Source organism: Schistocerca serialis, chromosome 3 (genome assembly GCF_023864345.2).
Source record: "Schistocerca serialis cubense isolate TAMUIC-IGC-003099 chromosome 3, iqSchSeri2.2, whole genome shotgun sequence".
Taxonomy (NCBI): Eukaryota; Metazoa; Arthropoda; class Insecta; order Orthoptera; family Acrididae; genus Schistocerca; species Schistocerca serialis.
In genome coordinates this window covers 127,057,917-127,077,830 of record NC_064640.1, presented here as the reverse complement: position 1 = coordinate 127,077,830, position 19,914 = coordinate 127,057,917, and the positions used below count along the sequence as shown (strand labels likewise).

The 19,914-nt window shown below is 42.4% G+C and overlaps 1 protein-coding gene across 2 annotated transcripts in view; it reads left to right on the top strand.

Moving 5' to 3' along the window:
* Window positions 1-19,914, top strand: part of LOC126469824 (uncharacterized) — a 360,459-nt gene that overhangs the window by 235,583 nt on the left and 104,962 nt on the right. The gene's annotated exons all lie outside the window — the stretch shown is intronic.

The window sequence follows — 19,914 nt, the reverse complement described above, 5'->3', positions numbered from 1 at the left end:
GTCATTAAAGCAATGACGTTTTTCGTCGCGGCGAGATCTATTTACGAAATTTCAGTCACCAACTTTCTCTTCCGAATGCGAAAATATTTTGTTGAGCCCAACCTACATAGGTAGGAATGATCATCAAAATAAAATAAGAGAAATCAGAGCTCGAACAGAAAGGTTTAGGTGTTCGTTTTTCCCGCGCGCTGTCCGGGAGTGGAATGGTAGAAAGATAGTATGATTTTGGTTCGATGAACCCTCTGCCAAGCACTTAAATGTGAATTGCAGAGTAATCATGTAGATGTAAATGTAAATGCTGTATAAATCTTCGATACATGCGTCTTAAAACAATGAACACTTCGGCTACCTTTGTTATGGAAGTACCCGCCAACTAAACAACAACAATTTTCCCACGTTCGAATGCACTTAGCTCCGACGTAGTGCACTCACAGTTACACATAACACTCTTCTGACAACAACTGACACTTCCAACGTATTGCACAAGTGATGTTCGTGGTCACGTATTACAGCGCAACCTGCAGGCTTGGCTGCCATCTGCATTTATTTTCAATGATGCATATCTCGCGGTGCTTCCATATTTCTGTCCAAACCTTTATATGTGGTTTAAAATATGAAACCTTTGTATGGTTCTCGAGAGGAACTCCGTCTCCCCCCATCTCCCCCCCCCCCATCTCCCCCCCCATCTCCCCCTCATCTCCCCCCATCTCCCCCCCATCCCTCCCCCCATCCATCTCCCCATCTCTCTCTCTCTCTCTCTCTCTCTCTCTCTCTCTCTCTCTTCCTGATTTGTATCGTTCCTCACAGTAACTATCCATTACTTTACTCAGTTACAACTTCTGTTAAAGTATCAAAGAATATAATAATTTTTCTTTAGTTTTAACTTAACTTCTGGCATCTCTCTCAACATGAATTCCTTGCCCTTACTACAGATACCTACTTGAAAATACTGCATTCAATTAGCTACAATTTGCCTGCATAGCTAAGTCACATAAATTTTTAACATGCTGTAACTAAACTGTTACTTCTTAATGAGCTGCATCTTCCTGTGCTCTTACGACTTCACAAACGGGTTAATCGTAAATGTAATAAGGAAGACAACGGAGTGATTTGAGACGGAGCACTTGCTCGGATTAAGGAAGAACAGGGTATCCAATCGACCGTGCCATTTCAAAGGAACCATCCCAGCATTTACGTTAAGCGATTTAGGAAAATCACCGAAAATCTAAATCAGGATGGCCGGACGGGGATTTTAACGGTCGTCCTGCCGCAGTAAATGTGATGTGTGTTTACGTTGATTGATTTGCACAAAGGAATGTCTCAGATATTTATATTTAGTCTCCATGTTATTTTCAAGAAAAGCAAGCACACTCGATATTGGAAATGGATATCTCAGTCTTAACATATTACGGATGGGTTATTTAATATGCATATATACAAGTGATTCCAAAGGAGCAAAGAAAAACGGAACATTTTTCGTTATTGACAAAGAATGTTTGTGTACGCCTTAATCGGCACTGGAAAACTAGATATTAGATAAGACAGTACCATCGTTCACGTAAGTGAACAGCAACTTATCAAGTTTAATGTTTCACACAGCTAGCAAGATGGTTCAAATGGCTCTGAGCACTATGGGACTTAACTTCTAAGGTCATCAGTCTCCTAGAACTTAGAACTACTTAAACCTAACTAACCTAAGGACATCACACACATCCATGCCCGAGGCAGGATTCGAATCTGCGACCGTAGCGGCCGCGCGGTTCCAGACTGTAAGCTAGCAAGACCCATGAAGTTTGTAACCGCAGTGTAACGATAAATAGCTCTTTTCAGACACTTTCATCGTTACTGAAAAAGCATTGTACTCATAGAAAATGCCTCCAGAATATTTATCACCTGTTGCTTGGTTGGCAGAACATTTTCAAAGTAGCCTTAACACTAAATTACTAAACCCTCGTAAAATTTACGGTTGCAGTAGGGTATAAAACAGGACATTTTGTGCTTAACTTGGTACGTAGTGTACCATTGGAGATCTAATAAGTGCAATTAACCAGTACCTAACCTAGAAATTATGACTTTCTTTTAAAAAAATTTGGGTTAGTACGCTTTACGATGATTAGTATCAATGCAACATTTTCCACCTTTAGTGTTCTAGGGCTAATTTTCACACTTTGTTGCCTTTTTTTCAATAGTGAGTGGTCGCGGGAATACACTTTCAGTTACTGTAGTCTGATTAGAGGCATTTGAAAACCAAAATCTCTGGCATAAACCATTTCGAGCGTGCTTGTGGAACCTACCCATCTCATATTGGTATTCTTACCAAATCTTCACGCTAAAGCCATCTGCTATTCATAAATGCATTTTAACTTCACTGTTGGGTTAATTCGGAGTTTAAACCCTTCACACAAGATTTTATAATAACCATGCTGATCCTACGACGACTGTTGACAGTTAATTCAGTCACAAAAAGGACAAGGATCCGCAAGATAAGGATTTTGTACTTTCTTTGATTCATTTATGCTTGTCCGAAAGTCTTCTTTCTTACAAAGTTTATACTTTGAAAAAATTAAATTTACGATGTGTAATTATTATTAACTACTGTAACAGCCTCGATATTTTCGATACGTTTTCCAAGGCTGGGGCAAGGAGCGGGGAGCCGACGTGCCGTACCGCTAGAGCTGACGCTGTGTTGCTCCGCTTCCCAGCCGATCGATGAACTTTTTCCAATCAGATCGGGCGAGTTTTAGTTATAGCTGACCTGGGAGGGCGCTCGCTTTCTCTGTTACTGGCCTTGGCACGCGTCGGATCGATTTTGGAGCGACTGAAGATTTCCGCAGTACCTCCGTCTAGAGCTGCTCTCTACCGAAACTACGCTTCCGTAGTTTCGATACTTTACGTAAATGACTAGTAAATTTAGGATTACCAGTAGTATTTGTAGCACTGGTAGAGAACGAAACATAAATGTATGTGTAAGAGACAAACTGGGAGCCGACGACTTCGCTTTGTTTGTTTGTTTCGCACATAATTAGAACTGCACGTCATTCAGCGTTAGTAAATTGCGTATTTTATATCCTCAAGAATATAAATTGCTGGGTATTTTACATCACTAAGAACATAAATTGCATTTTAAAAGTATTAAAAATTAGTTGATCCTGTAATTTCTGCGCTTTTATGTAACAAAAGCAATTGCTACTGATGCAAGTACAGTTGACATTCACAAACATAAAGGAATGTATATAATTTTGTTGTTATTTTGTACAGGACAGAAAGTTCTTCATCGTGATCAAAGGCAAGTTCTTCCTGTTATTACTGATAAGTGCGAAAGTTGTTTATGAATAGCAGAAACATGTTTATATAAGTTCGACGAAGTATTGAAACGATGTTTGATATATTTTAGTTTTGAGTCTTTTAAAGTTTACCTTTTTTTCAGGAAACTGTGTTTTCTGGCGCTATATGATAAATCTTCAAATGGCTCTGAGCACTATGGGACTTAACATCTGAGGTCATCAGTCCACTAGAACTTAGAACTACTTAAACCTAACTAACCTAAGGACATCACACACATCCATGCCCAAGGCAGGATTCGAACCTGCGACCGTAGCAGTTGCGCGGTATGATAAATCTGTATGGTTTTTATGGACTATAACATCCCTTTATTTCACGTTGGAGATCACCAATTTTCGAATGAAGCTTGAATTAAACATTGGCAGTTTCCATTTGGAAATACTAGGAAGAAAAACGAGTTCGTTGGGTTGCATGGCCCTTTATATATTCTCACTCAGATTCTGGACGGTTCTCCGCCACCGGTTTCTAGGGGAATCCAGCAAAGACTAAGCGCATACGTAACCAAAGCGATTGATTTGAGGTAGCATCCGATAGGTTCCACACGAAGCGTACAGTTAAGGCAGGAACGACCTTAACTGACGGAGGCTACTAGGAAAACTGCCGTAGATTACGCATACATGTGATAGTTTACGGCAGACTAAGGTGGTTTTACAGCTCTATCTCCACCTATGTAGAGCCTCTGTACCTCTTCTTTTCAATAAATCACTTTGGTGTCAATTATGCCCTCATCTTATTGCCCCTAAACTCACAGCCCATCCTGTCGCTCACACTCCTAGCTCGGCCATTCTGTACATAAGTTTTACGTGCGGAAATTCGTTCCAATAGCGTAAAACTAATGTCTGATAGAAACTGTTCAGAGCTAATTTCAATAAAAATTGTGCAGTATATTTCAAAACCAGATGTGCAACCAAATTCACAAGTTAAAAGTCGTCGAAGCACAACGTAACCATAAATATTTCTGGTCCGCATGAGACGACGTAAGTCCAATGTCAGTGTGGTAACTTTCTGTGCATTAACAAATTCCGTACAAAACACGCTTCAAATGTTTTTCAACTCAAAATAATGAACTCTCTCTCACCAAGCGCAATAGCAGTTGAAGGTGAAAACCTATGTCCTGCTCTCTGGGAGGCTGAGCTTACCTCGTATACAGTCCAAACTGTTCCAGAAAAATCCTCTGACACTCTGAAGGCCAGACATTTATAGTCTGACTGAGACGGACTTCTTCTCAGTCACAATATTTATCTGAGAATCCGCAAACCGTCAATCAGCGTTCGAATAGCGACAGCGGATAGTTTAGACATGTCTCACTGAGTCTAACTGAAGCTATAAACGATATTTATATACAGCTGCCCAGCTTGGACTCTCCCAAGCACGAGACAACCCGCTGGATTACCTGTGCAAACTGTATTTCCCTCTTATAGAAATTATAGTTGTATGACATCTTCGGACACTAAATTTAGCGCATTGAGAATGTGCTACATTTTGAAGGAAAAATCTAGAATGAATGTATCACTCTGCAACGAAATGTGCACTCTTTTGAAAGTTCCTGGATGTGCCACTCCGAGTCTCGAACTGGGAACCTTGTCTCTCGCAGGCATGTTCTTACCGACTTTTTTGTCTTTTCTTTCCATGTGTTTATTCGTCGTTTTTAGGGTTGCATGCCTCAATCAGTAAAAACGTAATCTTTATAGGACCGCTTTTTTGTCCGTCTATCTGTCCGACTGTTAAGAAAGAACGGGTAGACGTATCAAATTCAAATTTATGTCACACTCTAAGGCCTACGGTCTCTTGGCGGTGCAAAATTGAAAGCTTCTAAGTCAATGTAATCGTAATATACATCCATTTATGTCACATATTTTGATACTCGCAAACTCATCAAAACCTATGGGGTATTTCCTGTTGACCTAGAATCATGAAATTTGGCAGTAAATACAATTTCACGGTACAAGTGAAGGAAAAAATCTGAAAATTGTTAATCTGTAATTGTCTCATACGAAAAAAAATTTGTCATCTTTTATGCCCCTGTCTGTCTCTCCGTCTGTTAAGAACCATTTTTCTCTGGAATAGGTAGGGATATGAAGTTACATACTAAGGTCTATTGTCCCTTAGCAGTGTACAAAATTCAAGCGTGTAAGCAGTCCAATCAAAAGACACGGTCATTTATGACACATATTTTCGTGCTCGCAAACTCAGACATCAAGACCTATACGGTAATTCTCTTCAACTTAGAATCATGATTTTTGGAAAGAAGCGAGGTTCACAGTAGAGGCAAAGGTTCAAAAAATGGTTCAAATGGCTCTGAGCACTATGGGACTTAACATCTGAGGTCATCAGTCCCCTAGAACTTAGAACTACTTAAACCTAGCTAACCTAAGGACATCACACACATCCATGCCCGAGGCAGGATTCAAGCCTACGACCGTAGCGGTAGCACGGTTCCAGAGTGAAGCGCCTAGAATCGCTCGGCCACAACGGCCGGCTACAGGCAAAGGAAAAATATCCGAAAACTATTAAGTTGTAACTATATCACACGAAAAAAAAAATTTTCCATTTTGTCAGGTTAAAATTTATTTGAAATAGTAAGATCTACGATCCCTTGCTTGTGCAAAAAATTTGAGCTTCTACGTCAATGCAGTCAAAAGATACTACCACGTATGCCATATATTTTGATATCTTGCCAGTATCGATATCGGTAACAGGCAGAAATCGTCAAAATTCTCGACTCCCGGGATGGATAAACCATCTACATACAAGATGAAGTTTGTACGGAGCCCTCGATGCGCGTGTCCTCGACGCACTTATACGAAATTTTTCTTCCAATGTTCTGTGCGAATGTCGCGTGACATGTCTCAAATTCTATCAATAAGAACTTCATTCAGTTTTTTATTACAGGTGTGACCAGTTCCCTTACCGAAAGCGCTGAGCTATCGTATCGATTGAGCTATCCATCCACCACTCACGACCCTAGGACGGGTCAAGAGTCAAGCCTGGGTAGTTCAGTCAATAAATGGTTCAAATGGCTCTGCGCACTATGGGACTTAACAGCTGACGTCATCAGTCCCCTAAACTTAGAACTACTTAAACCTAACTAACCTAAGGACAGCACACACATCCATGCCCAAGGCATATTCAAACCTGCGACAGTAGCAGGTAGCTCAGTCGATAAGAGCAGTGCCTACCAAAGGCAAGGTTCTAAATTCGAGTCCCAGACCTGTAGCGTTACTGATCCTGATTCTTGTAGTCTCTCTGCGGTAGCACAACTCTCAATTACCGCAAAGTTGAAAATGTAAATCAATGATGGTGTTTGCTCAAAGCTGTAAACGACACGACCATTTGGATTGAATAAACACACACATATATTCTTCACTAAGTTCAATTATTAAAGGCGGTGGCCAGTTTATCAACTAAAAAACTATATTAGCGCACTGAACCAGATAAGCATCTACAATACCTGACAGTCACAGTCCAATGTCGAGGTTAATTATAAGGACGATCAAAAAGTTTCCGTTTGAGGCGGTTGCTGCAGTATATACGGAACGTGGCACGACTCCGATGCACGTACATGAGCACCGATATGTAGACAAGCGATTGGTGTGACACTTGTGTCTTTCCGACGTGCGTTGCGTGCGGAAAATGCGGGAACGTGAAGTATGGAGACGTAATTACCAAACGCGCCCGCACAGAATCAACGTGCTGTTATTCTTTTCCTGGCGGCCGAAGGTTAAAACCCCAAGTAGACATCCACTGAAGAATGAAGAATGTGTACGGGGCAGTATGTCTGTCTAAAACAACCATTGTGGAATAGTCCGACAAGTTCTGTGCTGGTCGCGATTCGACACAAGGCAACGGTAAATCTGGAAGGCCAACTCCAATGAGAGACACTCGAGGTCATCAGTCCATTAGACCTTAGAACTACTTAAACCTAACTAACCTAAGGACAGCACACACATCCATGCCCGAGGCAGAATTCGAACCTGCGACCTTAGCGGTCGCACGGTTCCAGACTGTAGCGCTTAGAGACACTCGAGCACGCGCCCTGAAGTCATGATCTTTTCCCATGCGATTATCACGCTTTCGGTTCCTTAAAAAAGGCCCTTAAGAGTGGACAATTCCTGTCGGATGAGGATGTGGAGCAGGCAGTTACTAACTTCTTCACGCAGCAGGACACGTTGTTTTACCAAACTGATGTCTTCAACCTGGTGCATCGGTGGGACGATTGCCTCAATGCTCAAGGCGATTCTGCGAGTTTGGAATACCGATACTGGACTGTACGGCCTTCGAATGGAAACCTTTCTGTCGCCCCTTATACGTAATTGTGGCACAAAACACACTTCATATTCACACGAAATCGTCTCAGTTCACACCTAGCACAATCCTGTATTAATTTATTAGAGAAAGGAAATAAACTGTGGTAATTCAGTCAAGTCAGTCCATAACAAGCATCATTATGCTCAACAAACATTCGTTTGGATGACAATAAATTTCCATACCGCTCCTTAATTACAACACAGTTTAGTAAAAATGTTCGTTAATTTAAATTTTAAAGTCCTTGAGTTTCGCGGGTGGCCGGCCGGGGTGGCCGACTGGTTCTAGGCGCTACAGTCTGGAACCGCAGACCGCTCCGGTCGCAGGTTCGAATCCTGCCTCGGGCATGGATGTGTGTGATGTCCTTAGGTTAGTTAGGTTTGAGTAGTTCTATGTTCTAGGGGACCGATGACCTCAGGAGTTAAGTCCCATAGTGCTCAGAGCCATTTTTTTTTCGCGGGTGTCGGTGCACGTATTTTCTCGTACAGAGCGTGTACGAGTGTGGCGTGAGCCAACACTGAGAGAGCACCCAACATAAGTCTTCCTCGTGGGCTTTCTAACCGCGAACTGGCAATTTTGGGTTTAGATGGTCTTATAAAGACTGGCGTAGGAATAAACTGTTATTTTTAAAACTATATAATGGTTTAAAAATGGCTAAGTTGGATTGTACTGTTTTTAATGTACTATGACAAGCAATAGAATTTTGGATTATAGAAAATTTTGCTGGTTAGAAATTTAGAAAAATACATGGACACCATTATCCTTCCGCGATGTGTATATCATTGTTTATTCCAAATTGTGGTGAACTACATGAAATTAATTAATTAGTATGTTAACAGATTAATGCTGTATCTCATTTTGTGCACAAAAAGTTAAGTAACAAAAATACGTAGTCAAAGTTTGGGCTCTAAGAATAGGTATGGCGTAATCTGCGATGGAAACTTGGATGCTTATGAACTTCAATTGAAATTATCTCTTCAACTATTTTCTGATAATTCAACGCATCGTACACGAAAGTGGGACTGCCAGACGTTTAGTTGGTATGGGTCACTTTTCTCAAATCCTGATTAGCTCATAGTGTTTTGCGTGTTACGAAATGTAGGACTGACATCAAATAATTGCATTTTCTAATTATGAGTGCCGTAATGAAAGTTAATTATATCAAAGTAAAGAGAACTGCTAATCTGAGCAATAAATTCGAGTGAAATTATATCTAAATAAGACCTTAATATTTTCAAAAAATGGTTCAAATGGCTCTGAGCACTATGGGACAACTTCTGAGGTCATTAGTCCCCTAGAACTTAGAACTACTTAAACCTAACTAACCTAAGGACATCACACACATCCATGCCCGAGGCAGGATTCGAACCTGCGACCGTAGAGGTCGCGCGGTTCCAGACTTAAGATTTTCATGTAAGTGTCATATTCCAACAGAGAAATATATTGAAAATAACATAAAAATTAGCAAAAAATGATTATTTTTGGGAGTAGAAAAAACATAACATATGGGAAGAATCCATCTTGCTATATCACTGACCGGCACACCGTTTTAATTTGTCAGGACGTTTCAAAATTGTCTGACTTTTCTATTTCTTCAAATATAGTTGGTTCAAATGGCTCTGAGCACTATGGGACTTAAGATCTAATGTCATCAGTCCCCTAGAACTTAGAACTACTTAAACCTAACTAACCTAAGGACATCACACACATCCATGCCCTAGGCAGGATTCGAACCTGCGACCGTAGCAGTCGCACGGTTCCAGACTGAAGCGCCTAGAACCGCTCGGCCACTCCGGTTCAAATATAGTCCTGGAACAGATATATCAATATTTCGATGTTCTTCCTAATCGTAATTATTATACGTAACAGTTTACGCGGAGTAATAGTGTTGTTCCGTATCAACGTTAGCAACAAGTTCGCTACTTATTGGACAAAATTCTAACGAATTGTTGTATAGCCCGTGCTTTGTAAAGTGGACCAACGTATCGACCGCTATTTTTAGTGGCATTTATCACGGAATATATAACTTTAATGTGCTGTCTTCATTCCTACACCTGTAATTCATTAAAGGGAGCGTAATAAAACTCCTTGCATGATATATAATCGTTAACGAACCTCAGCTCCTTTTCCCTCTCTCTCCCCACTCCCGCTCACGACATCGATCATACGATATATCTCATTTACGATCTTTTAGGAGTTATACGGACAGGAGCGAAAACTGTTTGGTAGAATTAAGACTGCATTCCGCCAGTAGCGTTAAATACCGTAGTATCCGAAAGTTGTTTCATCTTTTTTTCAATACGACGCGGTCTACAACCCAGAAGAATGTTATGGAAAGCTACTCTGACCATGAGAACCTACTAGAAGATAAGTTTCCTGCTCGTCATTACCAGGTGTAGTGGCCGGTCTCTGTAGAAAGTGAACAGTCAAAGCCAGTTTGTCTACGGATGACACGACATTAAAGCTAAAGTAGTGAATATCGCTCATAGCTAAAGATTGAAATGAAAACAACGACAAAATGTGCCATGCACTAAAAATAAGTTAATATTGGCTAGGGAATCAGATAACTTACTAGATTTTGATGTGACCACTGCAGATGAAAGAGTTTAATGAAAGTATATGAGAACGCAAGATTTCTTGTGGAATTCTGAGTAGAGTGTCCGCCCCCAGATGCTGAGTGGTCAGCGCGACAGAATGTCAATCCTAAGGGCCCGGGTTCGATTCCCGGGTGGGTCGAGGATTTTCTCCGTTCAGGGACTGCGTGTTGTGTTGTCCTAATCGCCCTCATTTCATCCCCATCGCTGCGCAAGTCGCAAACTGGCGTCAAATCGAAAGACTTGCACCCGTCGAACGGTCTACCCGACGGGAGGCCCTAGTCACGCGACATTTACATCAGTAGAGTAATAGAGTCATTTTTTAACCGGTTGTCTAAGAGGTAAATTTTTCTTCTTATAACTACAACATCGAGCCTTGTTAATACTTTGAAAACTATTAAATATCTCCGAAAATAACTACAAGATTCTTCGGAAATTTGAGAGAGAATACGTTTCTAGTATTTGCTGTCTGATGAGAATTTTATTCTATGATTTTTACATGTTTCGAAATGTCACTATATTGCTGATGACAGATATTGCTCTCTGACCCAGAGCCAGGCAAACGGGTAGTGAAGCTCAGCTGCTTGATCCACTATGCTGGCCTAGTAGGATCGCGACACGTGGAGCGCCTTGTTTAGAATCTCCGGCTGCCATCGGCATTGTAAGCGGTGCTAAACAGTTATCTTAGCTTATACAAGGCTAACGCTACATCTGACAAAAACTGTGCGAGTTTTACTCCCCTAAGCCAACCTAAGACGCAAGTTATCATAATTCTTAAGACAACATGTAAAAAATTATGCGATATTGTTTACCTATTTTGAGAATATATCCAAGCAATAAATGTCAAACGGTTTTGCAGGCGTACCAATAAAACGATGTAGCTGTAATACTAGAAAAGAACTCTTTTTCTGGAAGAGCAGTGTTCACTGGAAGAGCAGCGTTCAAACACCCATCCAGCAATTCTGATTTAGGTTATTCGCGGCTTGTTTAAAGCAGTTGAAGCGAATGCTTGGGTCATACATTCAGAAAATGAAATTCTTGGCAATGACACACTAAATTTTAGTCTTGATCAACATCGGATAAATGTTATGTGGTAAACACAAACATAAATTGAAGTTACAGCTGCATGGATGACTGTGTAATTGTTATTGGTGCTTGTGCTAGTAATTTGGGCACTGCAAGTCACTGTATAGCGATTCTCTACATCGTACTCAGATACACTACCGAGACAAGTGCAGCGGTAGTTAAGACTCTGATCTCGAGTTGGGAAGGACAGCAATTTAAATCCCCGTTCGGCCATAAAAATTTAAATTCTCCGTACTTTCCCAAATTGCATAAGGCAAATGGACAGATGTTACCTTTGAAGAGGACACGGGCGATTTTTTTCTCTAATCCGAGCTTGAGCTCATTCTCCAATGACCTTATCATCGACGTGACGGTAAACCCCAATCTTCCTTTCTTCGGAGTTGCTATGATTTCATGGTAAATTTCATGGAAGTTCACCGTCAGAATCGACATGAAGCGGCAAAGGCACTGGTGCACTTGTACAAAAGTCTTAATAATGCTCGCGTTGCCGCGCGGGATTAGCCGAGCGGTCTATGCGCTGCAGTCATGGACTGTGCCGCTGGTCCCGGCGGAGGTTCGAGTCCTCCCTCGGGCATGGGTGTGTGTGTTTGTCCTTAGGATAATTTAGGTTAAGTAGTGTGTAAGCTTAGGGACTGATGACCTTAGCAGTTGAGTCCCATAAGATTTCACACACATTTGAACATTTTTGAACAACGCTCGGGTTGCACTCAAAGAGATTCCAAGAGCCAACCAGTGCACTGGGAAATGTATACTAATAACAGTCACTAAATCGGCCAGAAACTTCCTCAGAAATCTTCACAAAGACGAATCAGGGTACACTTCAAAGCTACACTGGTCTAGATCGCACAAAAGCTAACTGCTATACGATCCACTGCGTCTTCATTAATAACTAAACCACAGCATTAGCCTATAAAAACGGAAAAACTAATAAAGCTCTACGCCCGTGCCCAGGAATTTACTGGAAATTCTTGTAAGCTTTCCGTGCTGGCAAAAAAGCTGTATTGATCACAGTGTACCACCAACTCCCCACTACAGAAGTAAGAAGCACTTTTAAACATCACACTCATCTCATAGTGCCCTGACTCGCCTGTTATACACAAGAGGACTGCCGGTCGATTCCCACATTCTGCGTGTTCCAAACAACTTCACTGTTTAAACGTTTTGGCTTTTCAGCCAATTGATCAGAATGATTGACTTTTGACTCTGACGCGAGCATTCTCACTGGTTATTTTCTTGTCACTTCTCTTGATAGTACTGTGTCCTGGCAAGATACTTACTATCTCCCATATACAGCTCGCGAAGTGACCACGACGAGAAAATTCGAGAAATTAGAGCTAGTGCAGAGGCTTACCGACTATCATCTTCCCACGTGCAATAGCACAAGTGGAACGGGTAAGGGATAATCAATTAGTGGTACCACAAGTATCATCCGCCACAGGCCGTCAAGGTGGCTTGCGGAGTATGATGTAGATGATTTTTCATATTTTTATTTCCAACTTAATGGTTCTGAGAGAATACCTGATGTCATGGGAAAGTCTCTAACATTTAAGCTTAAATAGCAGATTCGGAACCCAACATTCAGCAAGCCTTGTAAACCTCCTATAAAGCTCACTTCAAGTCAATTAGCTAAAACTTACCCATCAGTTCCTGCTTTAAAGTGAAAAACCCTTATTCACAGGATTCGCGGAAATTCCTACAGCCGCCATCTCTTGTGTCGCTAACATACGGCCGTCTATCTGGTGAGACTGTGTAATCTCCATGCCTCAATTAACTTGGGTCATTAGTCCTCCGAACGTTTGTCTTAACAGGTTAGCAAATGATATGTTAGAATTGCTACACGAGATTTGAATAATAGAGAATTGTGAAGGTGGTTCGACGAACCCTCTGCCAAGCACATAAATGTGATTTGCAGAGTATCCACGTAGATGTAGATGTAGAATTGCCGGCACCCTTCTTGGTAGTAACACCTCTTCAGTTTTGTTAATTCTTCCTGGACTATAAAAATTGTGGTGAATAATCACGAGATGTCAGGCGTCTGTTCTTCATTTCCTTAAATCATTGTGATCAATAAGAAAAAAATGAAGATTGGGGGTTTAACGTCCCGTCGACATGGAGGTCATTATAGACGGAGCCCAAGCTCTGATTGTTTCAAGGATAGAAACGAAATCGGCCCTGCCCTTTCTAACAGACCATCCTGGCGTTTGCCTGAAATGATTTAGGGAAATCATGGAAAACCTAAATCGGGATGACCCGACGTGTGTAAACCGTCGTCCATCCGAATGCGAATCCATTGTGATAAACACACCTCGCAAAAAGCCATTGTTGACAATGACTCATGAAGCTGCGCGCCTTCAATGGGCCGAGTAACACAGAAGCTGAACAGCAGGCGATCCGAAGTGTGTAGCGAGGTCCGACGAGTTTTGATTTTAGCTCTTTTCAAATGATACAAAGCAACAAGTACACCAGTGGCCCAGAGGGGTGTTTTGGCCCAGAGAGGTGTTTAACTCAAAGTGTGTGGAAGTTGTAGTTCAAGCTAGAAGGGGTTCAGTGATGTTCGGGAAATGTTTTTTGTTCCATAATTTGGACTCACTCATTCAGGTTATCATGCACATGATCCAGGATACTTATTTCAACATTTTCGGTGAACGAGCGTTGCCTTTTCTTCTAAATGTTTATGGTGAGTATGCTGTGGACACTCCTGTATGCCAAGATGACAACGACCGTGCTCATAGGGCTTGACGCATCTGTTCCTGATTTGACGAACACTCAGGCATCCTCGACTGGCGCTCTAAATTCTCAATATAAATCCCATACAAAATTTACGTGACAATATCAGCGGGTAAACAAGACAATAAACATCTCCCCAATCTGGTAACCGTACGAGATCTACGCGCCAATGAGTGGCTTCAGCAGCATATGGTATACTTGAGGAAACCTTTTTTAAATTTATCGGCTTTCGAAACGTGCCCATACAGCCACCTCAACACTGGAAATGTTAGACTATAGTTTGTTTTGTCAGTTCTGAGTAGACATTAGTTTAAGTCGTACCCTAGTACGAAGTTACATCGGCTTGACAAAGGACAGATTCCGATCTAAAACAAATTTTACATCCACTGTATACTGAAACGAATTACAAGACGAAAATGTAACACAGGCTACACAGAGGTAGTATGCTATAAAAATCCTACTGGCAACACAATAATAAACGGTAAAACGCCATTGGTACACCTTTGGCATATTCCCAATTCAATTCATATTAATGACTTTGTACCTAAATTAGCAATACAATGTACTTTTGTATGTCCTGTACGAATTGTTTCAAAATCTGCGGATAGAGAATTGAATATTTGTGCAAGTCTATAAGTACCATCTAGACAGAAAATGAGAACAGTACACAATAACCAAATTTGGGTATTAAAACCATAGATATAAATACACCAGTATTTTGAAACATACTTATATTAGGTACTAAATATGATACATTTATAGGCTGAGCGTTCCGTATCCTGCTGAGTAGCACGTGGGAATATAGTCATTTGTGCTTTCTTCTTCCTGACATTCTGATTACCAAGAACATTTGATTAGAAGCGCAGAGACGCTATATCTGTATGTTGGCACTGTTGACGAACTCGTACAGTATTTTATACATTGCTATATTTACGAGCAGAACAGGACAAGAAGTGGCTGATAGTGGTACACGCACCGTACAGTGGCTTGTGGAGTATGTATGTACAGAGGATAGGCAAAATACGTGAACAGTGGTAGTAATGGGATGGTTGTGTTTGACGATCAACAACGTAGTTAAGGCACGTGTCGCGCTGGACTGTGGGTGTTCAGTACGGACTAAGCATCAGTGCAGGTTGTTTACGAGTAGTGCACACTTCGTATTTGCATTCAGAGGCCGAGGTCGACTTGCAATGAAAGACCTAACAGAGTTCCAAAGAGGGCAGATTGTGGGGTCCCGATTAGCTGGAGCATCAGTAACCAAGACAGCCAACTTTTTGAATGTTTCAAGAGCCACTGTTTCAATAGTGATGACAGCCTACAAAAAACATGGAAAGACATAATCGAGTAAACATCATAGTGGGCACAAATCAAAACTAACTGACAGAGACTGTCGTACGCTAACACGAATTGTGTCAAACCAACACAAAACTACGGCGGCTAAAGTGAATGCAGAACTCAATAGCCACCTTCGAGACCTCGTATCTATCGGCGCTGTCCGCCAAGAACTCCATAAAGCGAATATTCATGGACGAGCTTCTATACCGTAACAATTAGTGACGATAACCAACGCAAAGAAGCGTAAAACATGGTGTCAGGAGCATAAATCGTGGACGGCTGATCAGTGGAAACACGTCATATGGTCGGACGAGTCAACGTTTTCATTATTTCCAACCTCGGGCCTTGTTTACGTCTGGAGAACGCCGAAAGAAGCCGACAATCCTGATCGCTTGATTCCAGCGGTTAAGAGTGGAGGTGGAAGTGTGATGGTGTGGGCAGCTATATCATGGTATTCTGCTAGTCCCATCATTATTCTCAAAGGCCGTGTTACCGCCAACGATTATGTGAACTTTTTAGGTGATTAAATGCACCCCATCATTCAAATGTTGTTCCCCAACAATGATGCCATATTTCAGGACGATAATGCACCCATTCACACAGCCAGGACAGTACACTCGTGGTATGAGTAGCATGCAACTGAACTGCACGTCTTTCCTGGCCAGCACAGTCCCCGGACTTGAACATTATCGAACCCTTGTTGGAGATATTGGAGCGCAGATTTCGGAGCAGATTTCCGCCTCCCTCGTCATTACAGGAGGGAGAAGAGGTTCTGATCGAAGAGTGGCATAACATTCCGCTGGAGCCTATGCAATCATTATATGCTAGTATTCCAAGGAGAATCACAGTTATATTACGGGCAAATAGGGGTCCAGCCCCTTATTAATAAACTATTCCCAAGTAAGTACAGGTGTTCACATTATTTTGCCTATCTCCTGTAGAAATAGATGTAGATGTAGATATCGTTGGATGCTAACAAGATTTGTAGGCTGCTTGGAAACTGATGACCAAGAGCCCGAAGCTTACTTAAAAGTACGTTTATGTGATACGTGTTCCGAGGACATTGTAGGAATACATGGTTTTGCATTTTCTTCCTCTCCGCAAACACATAAGTTGAGTCGATAAAGGCGTTTGTTGAAATTTCAATGATTAATTTTCAGCTGTGCTATAACTGTCGTGAAGCTCTTCAATGTATATGTATTAATATACAGTAGTACTCTTGGAATCGTGGGACGAATCAGTGAGCAGTGAGTGCCTTTGATTTTGAATGTCCTCGACCATTCCTCTTGCCAGTCAGATGACAGTCGGTATCTGAGCGTGGGTATCATGTCTGTGAGAGGGAGTGTATCATATTTAATAGCTCCATATAGAGATGCTTGCTTTGCTAGGACATATATTTGTGCTTTTCCTGGTATCTCAGAGTGGCCCTTCATCCATACCATCACGATGTGACCTCTGCACCTGAAACACAACGTCGGTAATTGCTGCAGCTGTGGAGTTGGTACAACTATTATTATAGTTTCTAATCAGCTGTAGGGCTGACATACTATCCAACATTATGAGTACTGTGATTTTCACTCTGCAGCGGAGTGTGCGCTGATATGAAACTTCCTGGCAGATTAAAACTGTGTGCCGGACTGAGACTTGAACTCGGGAACTTTGCCTTTCGCGGGCAAGTGCTCTACCGTCTGAGCTACCCAAGCACGACTCACGCCCCGTCCTCACAGCTTCAATTCTGCCAGTACCTCGTCTCCTGTCTTCCAAACTTCACAGAACCTTACAGAACTAGCACTCCTGGAAGAAAGGATATTTTGGAGACATGGCTTAGCCACAGCCTGGGGGATGTTTCCAGAATGAGATTTTCAATCTGCAGCGGAGTGTGCCACAGGCTGTGGCTAAGCCATGTCTCCAAAATGTCCTTTCTTCCTGGAGTGCTAGTTCTGCAAGGTTCACAGAAGAGCTTCTGTGAAGTTTGGAAGGTAGGAGACGAGGTACTGGCAGAATAGAAGCTGTGAGGACGGGTCGTCAGTAGTGCTTGGGTAGCTCAGACGTTACAGCACTTGCCCGCGAAAGGCAATGTTCCAGAGTTCAAGTCTCGGTCCGGCACACAGTCTTAATCTTCCAGGAAGTTTCGTTATGAGTACTGTGTCAACTGTCGCCGTCTGTGCGAATAGCAAGACTTCCAAAATGGCAATCAGCTCGGCTGTCATGATAGTGGAGTGTGGTTGGTTGGTTGGTTGGTTTGGGGAAGGAGACCAGACAGCGTGGTCATCGGTCTCATCGGATTAGGGAAGGATGGGGAAGGAAGTCGGCCGTGCCCTTTCAGAGGAACCGTCCCGGCATTTGCCTGGAGTGATTTAGGGAAATCACGGAAAACCTAAATCAGGATGGCCGGACGCGGGATTGAACCGTCGTCTTCCCGAATGCGAGTCCAGTGTCTAACCACTGCGCCACCTCGCTCGAGTGGAGTGTGAAACCAGCTTGTATAGCCCTTGCCACTTGCTTCGTGGTACCGATAGGCCCCAACAGCTCCGTCAGTAGACTTGGACCGATCTGTATGCACCACGCTAGCGTCGTGATAGTGAAACAGAAATTGTATTGCCGTTTGCGTTAGTTGGGTCCTGGTTTTGAAACGTTAAACTTGTCTTGGCATCAATATGCGAAGTCGAGGTTTCGTGTGGATCGCTGTAGTGCTGTAGAAGAGAACTTTTCCAGACCTTCGGCCTTACGTGTATCTTCAGCTGTGATGGATCGAAGTTGCTTATTTACCCAATATCTTCTGCACACACGGTAGGATGTTAATTCCAGGATTTATTTTCGTCAAGGGGCTAAGGAAACTTGTGGACTCTCTTGCTCGCCGAATTGAAATTACCGTGTTACGTAGTATTAGCGTAATTTCTGGTGGGAGTGACTAACTTATTGTCCCATGTACACTGATCAACCAGAACAATATGGACTCTGACCTACTGCCGATATAAACCAGTCCAGGCGATAGCAATATCACCTGGCAAGGAATGATTGCTAGTCAGACTCACGCACCGTGCATGTAGTATCAGTGAGCGTGTTGTCCGTGTGTAGAATGAGGAAGGCGGGCGATCTATCTTAGTTTGACCGAGGGCAAATTGTGATGGCCTGGAGGCTCGGCACGAGCATTTCGGAAACTGCACGATTTGTCGTTTATTCGAGGGGTGCTCTGGTGAGTGTCTTCAACTCGTGGAGATACCAAGGCGAAACCACGTCCAGAAGTCGTGGGGTTGGGCGGCCACCCCTCATTACAGATGTCGGACGTCGTAGGGTGGGCAGACTGGTAAAGCAGGACAGATGGCGAACTGTGGCAGAACATTAGACTTCAATGCCGGGAAGAATACAAGTGCGTCTGAACACACAGTGCACCGAACACTCCTAATGGTGAGCCCCCGCAGCCGACGACCCATGCATGTGCCAATGTTAACATCCACGACATCGGCAACTATGACTGGAATGGGCACGTGACCATCGGAACTGCACATTGGCGCAGTAGCAGAGCGTTACGTGGTCTGATGAATCCCGATACCTTCTTCATCCTAGCGATGGGAATGCGCGAATCCGTCGTCTTCCAGGGCAACGTTTTCTTGACACCTGTACTGCGGAACGGATACAAATTGGTGGCGGCTGCATTATGCTCTGGGGAACATTCACGTGGATATCGATGGGTCGAGTGGAGCTCATGCAAGGTATCATTGAGAGGCACCCACGTGCCTTGCTCATACTGTGGCATCAAGCAGTCAGGCCTGCAAGATGAGTGGTCTGCCAAGCGAGTGGATTCATTCTTATTTATCGAGTAATATGAACTCTCGTACTCTCAATTAAGTTACAAATTATCCGCCTGTATGAATAATACGCAACGGAAACGTACATCTGACTATCAGTAATTTACATAACTCTGACTGTTCACTACGCACTGGCAATACCACATTTTCTTTTTTTTTTTTTTTTATTTAACGGCTTTTATCAACACGTGGCCATCGCACTGAATATGAATGGCGCACACATTATAAATTCTGGATATCATGACAACATACAATTCGAAGGAAAAGGCCACCAATCTTTTTCTTTTCACTATCTTATTTATTCCGATAAATTCAATAACCTAAACACACAAATTCTATAACCTACAACAATAACACATGAGAAATTCCGCCCAGTGGCCATGGCTTTACATTGGTGATTCTCTACCTTATGGTCTCGTAATTATTTAACGCTACAGTGCACTTTCTGGATAGGATGGTGGATCTTTTATTATTTCTCACACTTCGACTCTCACAATCATCATCACGAAACTTTCCTCCAGATCGAGCGGTACAGAAGGAACAAGCATAACGCACTAATCTTTTGAAACTACCTTGCTACTCTCCCATGCAAACCACACATACCCAAATTACATGACATACACCACACTACAACATGGAATACAATACAATAAATAGTCATAACACTATCACTTTCAGCTTTCCCACTTCAATTAGTATTTATCCCAGTTTCACAC